The sequence below is a fragment of the Anomaloglossus baeobatrachus genome, unplaced genomic scaffold (genome assembly GCF_048569485.1).
Source record: "Anomaloglossus baeobatrachus isolate aAnoBae1 unplaced genomic scaffold, aAnoBae1.hap1 Scaffold_212, whole genome shotgun sequence".
Classification (NCBI taxonomy): Eukaryota; Metazoa; Chordata; class Amphibia; order Anura; family Aromobatidae; genus Anomaloglossus; species Anomaloglossus baeobatrachus.
Genome location: NW_027441982.1, coordinates 18,788 through 28,892, shown reverse-complemented (window position 1 = coordinate 28,892; position 10,105 = coordinate 18,788). Strand labels below are relative to the sequence as shown.

The window sequence follows — 10,105 nt, the reverse complement described above, 5'->3', positions numbered from 1 at the left end:
CATCTGCCTGCGTTGCACACTCCAACTAATTATAAGTAAGCCATTATACTAGCAAACACTCAGTGTACCTAGTGGCATCCTATACGTGGCTATTGGACTTTGCTATAGTCCCACTAGTGCAAAGACATTTGCAGAGCACGTCTGCCTGCATTGCACACTCCAACTTTTTTAAACTAAGCAATTATACTAGCAAACACTCAGTGTACCTAGTGGCATCCTATACGTGGCTATTGGACTTTGCTATAGTCCCACTAGTGCCAAGACATTTGCAGAGCGCATCTGCCTGCGTTGCACACTCCAACTAATTATAAGTAAGCCATTATACTAGCAAACACTCAGTGTACCTAGTGGCATCCTATACGTGGCTATTGGACATTGCTATAGTCCCACTAGTGCCAAGACATTTGCAGAGCGCATCTGCCTGCGTTGCACACTCCAACTAATTATAAGTAAGCCATTATACTAGCAAACACTCAGTGTACCTAGTGGCATCCTATACGTGGCTATTGGACTTTGCTATAGTCCCACTAGTGCCAAGACATTTGCAGAGCGCATCTGCCTGCGTTGCACACTCCAACTAATTATAAGTAAGCCATTATACTAGCAAACACTCAGTGTACCTAGTGGCATCCTATACGTGGCTATTGGACTTTGCTATAGTCCCACTAGTGCCAAGACATTTGCAGAGCGCATCTGCCTGCGTTGCACACTCCAACTAATTTTAACTTAGCCATTATACTAGCAAACACTCAGTGTACCTAGTGGCATCCTATACGTGGCTATTGGACTTTGCTATAGTCCCACTAGTGCCAAGACATTTGCAGAGCGCATCTGCCTGCGTTGCCCACTCCAACTAATTATAAGTAAGCCATTATACTAGCAAACACTCAGTGTACCTAGTGGCATCCTATACGTGGCTATTGGACTTTGCTATAGTCCCACTAGTGCCAAGACATTTGCAGAGCGCATCTGCCTGCGTTGCACACTCCAACTAATTTTAACTTAGCCATTATACTAGCAAACACTCAGTGTACCTAGTGGCATCCTATACGTGGCTATTGGACTTTGCTATAGTCCCACTAGTGCCAAGACATTTGCAGAGCGCATCTGCCTGCGTTGCACACTCCAACTCATTATAACTAAGTTGCATTGTCAGGGATATTTATTCTTTATTATTCTGCTGTTAATAAAGCTAGACCACCACTGCAATCTTCACCACCTCTCAATTTTTACTACCACATTTTCAGTCCACAATCTTGTCGCAATCAACATGAGTGGCAAAATGACAGATGCTGGTGGAAAGGGGAAGAGGCGTGGTGGAAAAGGCAAAAAAGGTTTTGTCTGTGGGGAAAGTGCAGCAGCACTGAATACACGTTCAGAGACAACGCTGGCAGCTGGACACGACAAAATCTCCAAGGCGTAACTGGAGAGCTCTGGCCATTTTTCTAGGTTTGAAGCCCAAAAGGAGCAAGGCTCCAGTTGCACAGCCATGGCATCGATGTTCATTTGGAGATACTCCTGTATCATCCTCTCCAGCCGTTGAGTATGTGTCAGACTTGTTGTCTCTGGTGGCCTTGCAAAAGAGGGTCTAAAAAAATTATGAAAAGATTCCATAAAATTGCTGTTACCGGCACCAGATACGGTCCTACTGGTACGGGTAGACTGTTGAAGATGACGAGACCGTCCCATGTTTGTCAAGTTACAACTGGGAGATTCCCTCCCTGCACCTGCACGGTTGTTTGGTGGAAAAGCCGAGCTAAGATCGAGTAACAGCTTCTGCTGATACTCCTGCATACGTGCGTCCCTTTCTATGGCTGGAATTATGTCACAAAATTTGGACTTGTACCGGGGATCTAATAGTGTGGCAATCCAGTAGTCATCATCACTTCTAATTTTGACAATACGACTGTCATGTTGGAGGTAGTGCAACAAAAAGGCACTCATGTGTCTTGCGCAGCCATGCGGACCAAGTCCACGCTGTGTTTGTGGCATAGAGGTGCTACCCGTTCTTTCTTCCTCTGACATCTCCCCCCAACCTCTTTCAACTGAAATTTGACCAAGGTCTCCCTCATCCGCTGAGTCTTCCATGTCCATGGACAGTTCGTCCTCCATTTCTTCATGTTCTCCTGCACCTTGCTCAACATTTCGCCTGCTACTATGCGCCCTTGTCGATCCCTGTTCCCCATGGTCCCATGCCTGCTGCGTTGGTGATGATGAACGTCTGGACCTTGGTGATGTTGTTGTCCCTTGCGCATATGAATCCTCCTGTAGTTCCTCCCCTTCATGTTGTCCCACCCCCTGACTCCGAATAGTGTTTAGCGTGTGCTCCAGCATGTAAATGACTGGAATCGTCATGCTGATAATGGCATTGTCAGAGCTAAACATATTCGTCGCCATGTCGAAACTGTGCAGAAGGGTGCATAGGTCCTTGATCTGAGACCACTCCATCAGGGTGATCTGCCCCACCTCTGCATCTCGTTGGCCCAGGCTATACGTCATGACGTATTGCACCAGGGCTCTGCGGTGCTGCCACAGTCGCTGTAACATGTGGAGAGTTGAATTCCAGCGTGTCGCCACATCGCATTTCAGGCGATGAACCGGCAGGCCGAAAGACTTCTGGAGCGATGCAAGTCGCTCTGCTGCGGCGCTTGAACGGCGGAAGTGAGCTGACAGTTTTCGTGCCCTGTTCAGAAGGCCATCTAGGCCGGGATAGTGTGTTAAAAATTGCTGGACGACAAGGTTCAACACGTGAGCCATACAAGGTACGTGTGTCACAATGCCCAGGCGAAGTGCCGCACCCAGGTTTGCAGCATTGTCGCACACGGCCTTACCAGGCTGCAGGTTGAGTGGAGACAACCATTTATTAAACTCGGACCGCAGAGCTGACCACAACTCCTCAGCTGTGTGACTCTTATTCCCAAGACATGTCAAGCTAAAGACCGCCTGATGCCGTTACGCTCTGCTGCCAGCATAGTAATGAGGCGTGCGTGATTCCTTCTGCGCAGTGAGAACGCTGGTGGCCTGACCAGGCAGGCTTGGGGCGGAGGTGGAGGACCCAGATGAGGTGGAGGATGCAGAAGCTGTGGCGGAACTTGGACAGACAGAGGATTGACACACAAGTCGTGGGGACGGCAAGACTTGTGCAGCAGACCCTTCACCATCTATCACCATAGTTACCCAGTGCCCAGTCAGCGACATGTAACGTCCCTGTCCATGCTTACTGGTCCAAGTATCGGTGGTGAAATGCACCCGTTCACACACAGAGTTTCTCAAGGAAGCGGTGATGTTGTGTGCGACATGCTGGTGTAGCACGGGCACACCTTTCTTAGAGAAGTAGTGGCGACTAGGCATCTGGTACTGGGGCACAGCGACAGACATAAGGTCTCTAAAATCCTGTGTGTCCACTAGGCGGAAAGGCAGCATTTCGGTAGCCAACAGCTTACAGAGGGATAGAGTCAACCTCTTAGCTTTGTCATGGGTCGGAGGAAGTGGCCTTTTATTTGACCACATCTGAGGGACAGAGATCTGGCTGCTGTGTGTAGACGGTGTTGAGTAGGGTGTCCCTGGAAAAATGCAGGTTTGTGAGGAAAGTGCAGGCGGAGACATGATGTTGCCTTCATCCAACGTTGGTGCTATCGATGTCTGAGAGAGCTGTACACACTCACTTGTTTCCCCTTCCAAACCAACTGACGACCTTACAAGCAAACTGCCTGTTGCGGTTACAGTGGTGGAAGTTTGGCGTGGAAAAACAGGTGTGACAGCTGTCCCCACAGTCCTAGAAGATGAAGAGCGCGCGGATGCACTGGAAGGGGCGGGCGGTGGATGGTTCGCTCTTGCAGCATTGCAGCACAGTGAGCTTCCCACCGGGACCTATGATATTTATTCATGTGACGATTCATGGAAGAAGTTGTCAAACTGCTGAGGTTTTGACCTCTACTAAGAGAATCATGACAAATTTTACATATCACATGATTTGGGCGATCTTTTTCTATGTCAAAAAAGGACCAGGCTAGGCAAGGCTTAGAGGCCATGCGACCTGTTGATCCACCCCGAATAATGCTCATAGGCAGAGTGGTGGCTGAGGATGCAGTTGTAGACGTGCTACCAGTGCTCCGACTCTGTCCAGGAAGGCGCAAGGTAACTTCGTCGTCGGTTGCATCCTCCTCCACCGCCTCTGTTGACCTCCTCGAGTGCCTGACTGGGGGTTGACAGTAGGTGGGATCTAGAACTTCATCATCAATTGTTGTGTTTGCACTCCCCTCCCCCTCAGACCGAGCCTCTTCTTGCCCTGACCGAATATTTAAGTTGTCATCCCAATCGGGTATCTGCGTCTCATCTTCATCAGTATGTTCCTCATTGTCTATAACCACAGGTGTTACAGTTTGTGACAAAGGGTCAACATTATGCTCAGAAACTTGGTCCTCACGGCCTGAATCAGAGTCACAAAGGTTCTGGGCATCACTGCAGACCATTTCCTGTTCTGTACTCACTGTAGCTTGGGAGCAGACCTCTGATTCCCAGGCTATAGTGTGACTGAACAGCTCTGCAGACTCAGCCATCTCAGTTCCACCATACTGTGCAGGGCTGATGGAGACTTCAGAGCTGGGAGAAATCAAGTGTGATTGGGATGACAACTCAGAGGACTGGTGTTTTTTGGATGCGGTACTTGAAGTGGCTGAGAGGGCACTTGTTGGACCACTTGAGATCCATTCAAGCATTTTCCTTTTTTGCCCATCATCTACCTTTCTTCCTGTTGTTCGTGTCCGTAAAAAAGGGAGCACATCGGATTGTCCACGGTAAGTAGTAGACATCTTACTTTTGCTGGTAGATGGTCTATCTTCAGCAGATGATAATGGAGCTTTGCCACTTTCCCCACAGACAAAACCTTTTTTGCCTTTTCCACCACGCCTCCCCTTTCCACCAGCATCTGTCATTTTGCCACTCATGTTGATTGCGACAAGATTGTGGACTGAAAATGTGGTAGTAAAAATTGAGAGGTGGTGAAGATTGCAGTGGTGGTCTAGCTTTATTAACAGCAGAATAATAAAGAATAAATATCCCTGACAATGCAACTTAGTTATAATGAGTTGGAGTGTGCAACGCAGGCAGATGCGCTCTGCAAATGTCTTGGCACTAGTGGGACTATAGCAAAGTCCAATAGCCACGTATAGGATGCCACTAGGTACACTGAGTGTTTGCTAGTATAATGGCTAAGTTAAAATTAGTTGGAGTGTGCAACGCAGGCAGATGCGCTCTGCAAATGTCTTGGCACTAGTGGGACTATAGCAAAGTCCAATAGCCACGTATAGGATGCCACTAGGTACACTGAGTGTTTGCTAGTATAATGGCTTACTTATAATTAGTTGGAGTGTGCAACGCAGGCAGATGCGCTCTGCAAATGTCTTGGCACTAGTGGGACTATAGCAAAGTCCAATAGCCACGTATAGGATGCCACTAGGTACACTGAGTGTTTGCTAGTATAATGGCTAAGTTAAAATTAGTTGGAGTGTGCAACGCAGGCAGATGCGCTCTGCAAATGTCTTGGCACTAGTGGGACTATAGCAAAGTCCAATAGCCACGTATAGGATGCCACTAGGTACACTGAGTGTTTGCTAGTATAATGGCTTACTTATAATTAGTTGGAGTGTGCAACGCAGGCAGATGCGCTCTGCAAATGTCTTGGCACTAGTGGGACTATAGCAAAGTCCAATAGCCACGTATAGGATGCCACTAGGTACACTGAGTGTTTGCTAGTATAATGGCTTACTTATAATTAGTTGGAGTGTGCAACGCAGGCAGATGCGCTCTGCAAATGTCTTGGCACTAGTGGGACTATAGCAAAGTCCAATAGCCACAGATAGGATGCCACTAGGTACACTGAGTATTTGCTAGTATAATGGCTTACTTATAATTAGTTGGAGTGTGCAACGCAGGCAGATGCGCTCTGCAAATGTCTTGGCACTAGTGGGACTATAGCACGGTCCAATAGCCACGTATAGGATGCCACTAGGTACACTGAGTGTTTGCTAGTATAATGGCTTACTTATAATTAGTTGGAGTGTGCAACGCAGGCAGATGCGCTCTGCAAATGTCTTGGCACTAGTGGGACTATAGCAAAGTCCAATAGCCACGTATAGGATGCCACTAGGTACACTGAGTGTTTGCTAGTATAATGGCTTACTTATAATTAGTTGGAGTGTGCAACGCAGGCAGATGCGCTCTGCAAATGTCTTGGCACTAGTGGGACTATAGCAAGGTCCAATAGCCACGTATAGGATGCCACTAGGTACACTGAGTGTTTGCTAGTATAATGGCTTACTTATAATTAGTTGGAGTGTGCAACGCAGGCAGATGCGCTCTGCAAATGTCTTGGCACTAGTGGGACTATAGCAAAGTCCAATAGCCACGTATAGGATGCCACTAGGTACACTGAGTGTTTGCTAGTATAATGGCTAAGTTAAAATTAGTTGGAGTGTGCAACGCAGGCAGATGCGCTCTGCAAATGTCTTGGCACTAGTGGGACTATAGCAAAGTCCAATAGCCACGTTTAGGATGCCACTAGGTACACTGAGTGTTTGCTAGTAAAATTGCTTAGTTTAAAAAAGTTGGAGTGTGCAATGCAGGCAGACGTGCTCTGCAAATGTCTTTGCACTAGTGGGACTATAGCAAAGTCCAATAGCCACAGATAGGATGCCACTAGGTACACTGAGTTTTTGCTAGTATAATGGCTTACTTATAATTAGTTGGAGTGTGCAACGCAGGCAGATGCGCTCTGCAAATGTCTTGGCACTAGTGGGACTATAGCAAGGTCCAATAGCCACGTATAGGATGCCACTAGGTACACTGAGTGTTTGCTAGTATAATGGCTTACTTATAATTAGTTGGAGTGTGCAACGCAGGCAGATGCGCTCTGCAAATGTCTTGGCACTAGTGGGACTATAGCAAGGTCCAATAGCCACGTATAGGATGCCACTAGGTACACTGAGTGTTTGCTAGTATAATGGCTTACTTATAATTAGTTGGAGTGTGCAACGCAGGCAGATGCGCTCTGCAAATGTCTTGGCACTAGTGGGACTATAGCAAGGTCCAATAGCCACGTATAGGATGCCACTAGGTACACTGAGTGTTTGCTAGTATAATGGCTTACTTATAATTAGTTGGAGTGTGCAACGCAGGCAGATGCGCTCTGCAAATGTCTTGGCACTAGTGGGACTATAGCAAGGTCCAATAGCCACGAATAGGATGCCACTAGGTACACTGAGTGTTTGCTAGTATATATGGCAAAATTATAGATGGAAAGGGAGAAGGGGAGGGGGGGAGAGAGGAGGATGTAATTGACTACAAGGGTATGAGTTATGAGTGATCATAGGGATAGTGTTACATAAGTGGAAATACCTATGGAGGACCGGATGTGTAAGCGCATACCTTATACAAACCTATAGAGTGCTGATGGGTGAGAGTGTGATGTTAGATATAAGACATCCTATAGTGAATAGTGAGCCGTAATCAAGTGCAACAGGGATATTTCACGTGACTATGGGAACATGGAAGGTAAAGAAAGGGGAGAAAAAACTGTTAGACAAGGTAATCAGACATAATGTAACCAGTTGATCAGACATGACAAACATGACAAATAAAAAACAAGGAAGAATGGAACTCCATACATAGTGGAACCATATATAGTGTGAACACGAAAAAGAACCGGGCGTTAGAAAAAATGTGCACGGCCCAATGAATCAAGTCGGTTCTTCATATTCATGGTTTAAGCCCTTGGGTTCCAACGTGCCCAGAGTATATATCCAGAAAGATTCCCTTTCTTTGAGCTTCCTAATTCTATTGCCTCCTCTGCGTATGGCTGGGACATGTTCGATGACTTGGAATCTTAATTGGGCCACTGTGTGATTATGCGTCACAAAATGGTGTGGGACTGGTAATAGAATCTGCTTACAATGTATTGTTGACTTGTGCTTAGCACAAAAAAAGGGAATCTTTCTGGATATGTACTCTGGACACATTAAAACCCAAGGGCTTAAACCGTGAATATGAAGTACAGACTTGATTCATTGGGCCGTGCACCATGTCACCATGTGTGCAATTGCATTGTCCAATGGCTCACAATGGTTATGCGTTTTCATTGGATGGATAATCGAAGCCATGTTTTTTTCCTTTCTCTTGGGTTTGTTGTGTGAGTAGCCTATAGGATTAAGTTAGTTACCGCAGGCAGTGGATTTAGCTTCCTGTCTTTGGTCCAGTGGTAGATTGATTGTTTGGTCTATGAGCTGTTATGGGTTTTAATCCAGGTGAATGCCCATGGGCTGCCTATAACTGTGTGAAATATGTAGTTTTACTGGGCTGGGATGAGAGAATCCATCGAAGCATGGTGTAGGGATTGTGGTTCCTGTGTGCTAAGAAGAAAGGCTAGCACCAGCCAGAAAGCCCCATTACAGCCAATAATCAACCGCTAGCCGCTGGAACTCGTTGCTCTAGATCATGTCAAACTCTCACCAAGCAGGAATAGATACATTAGCCCACCATCCCACCCAAAGAGCAACTTCTGCTGCGCAGCTGGCTTTCTAGGCAGCAGCGCTATTGTGATGTCAGCGGGGGACATTGTGACAAGCCAGTGTTCCGTCACTTCATGTTGTGCACTGTTCAAACGGAAAATACATCAACAGGCAGACTACAGAAAAGCTTACTGACAAAGGATAGAGAGGGGCTTTCTCAGAGGGCTTTTTACAGTTTGTCTATTCCCAATTAGCCGTTTAAGTATGCTTAATGAAAGTACTAATTCTTTCATAGGCCGCCCATTCTTAGTATTTGACGTTCCTTATATTGCGGTATCAGGCTTCGCAGCAGGTTGCAAAACATTCATCACCCATGACTGTCCCCAATTGGGCTCAGAAGCTAAATGTCTATCATGACCTCTCTTTTTGAAAGTCCAAGAGCAAGCAAACTCTTCCTCCAGGAGAGGGAGCCAACAGATCACTAAAGACATCATCATTGCTCAAAGAAAACACCGAAAAACAATGGAAGCTTTAATTGGAGTGGAATCTGATAGACAGCACCTGATGCCAAGTCTGCATCTTCTAACACCTGCAGTCACTGCAGCAGCTGAATCCAATGTGTCCAAAAGGGATCTATTCTATTCAATTGCAAATGATCTAGATAAGACTGAGAATAAGATACTGCACGGGACATAGCAGAGTTGGTCAAGTTGAGTGGAGATGAGTTTGCTATTTGGCACAGCTTTTGCATCAATAAAGCAAGTAAAAGGTGTGAAAGATAAAAAAAAAGGGTGAAAGTGTGAAAAGTGAATTGGCCAAATTGAGGTGCATATAAAGTTTTTGCTTTCTTTCAATTCACTAATGAGGCTCATTTGAATCAGGTGAATTGAGTTCTGCTTTTGGAAACTCGGTTAAGAAGGGGTGCACCGGTCCTGGAGGTACTGCAATACCAGGTCAATGCGTGGAGTGGACAGAGCAAGATTTTTTCCATCTCCTTGTTCTAAAAATCCATTTAATATATGGTCCCTAGAGAGGGGACGTATCAGATATTAAACTGATAAGAACAGATTTAATTTTTTTTTTTTCTGTTTATCAGTAGGACTTCAAAATAACAAAGGTGATCGCCTCCCGTTGCCTGGGAACCGTCCAGGCACAAGAGGGCTATGTGTCACCAGAAGGCGCACACACTCCCTCAAGGCCGGCAGACGTGCAATCCCAGGCACCTTCCAGTACCGACCAAGGTAGCGTCCTCCGAAACTACACTTGATCTTAGCCAAAAGGCTGAGAAGCTATAACCCGAATTGGTTACGGCCTTGAGTGGCACCCTGGCCTATACCGGACACATCTTAGGGAGAGGGAGACAAACCCACGCCTACAGAAGACATTTTGTCACCCAAGCCAAACCCTTGAAAAGGCTGTTTTGCAGAGCAAAAACAAGGAGAATGGTACTTTTTGCAGCCGCCGCCCACTGCAATGAATCTGAATAACTCCTCCTTTTGGGCACAAGCACCTCCCCCCCCCCTTGCAGTCTTTCCAATTCATGATACAAAAAGACGGACGGACAGGACAGGACAGGACCATCTGCCTGACTTTCCGTCACT

At 46.5% G+C, this 10,105-nt stretch overlaps 1 pseudogene; it reads right to left on the bottom strand.

Annotated features, from left to right (window-relative positions):
• Positions 1-9,420: 9,420 nt before the first annotated feature.
• LOC142261088 (U2 spliceosomal RNA) lies at positions 9,421-9,626 on the bottom strand (annotated as a pseudogene).
• Between the last annotated feature and the right edge of the window lie 479 nt (positions 9,627-10,105).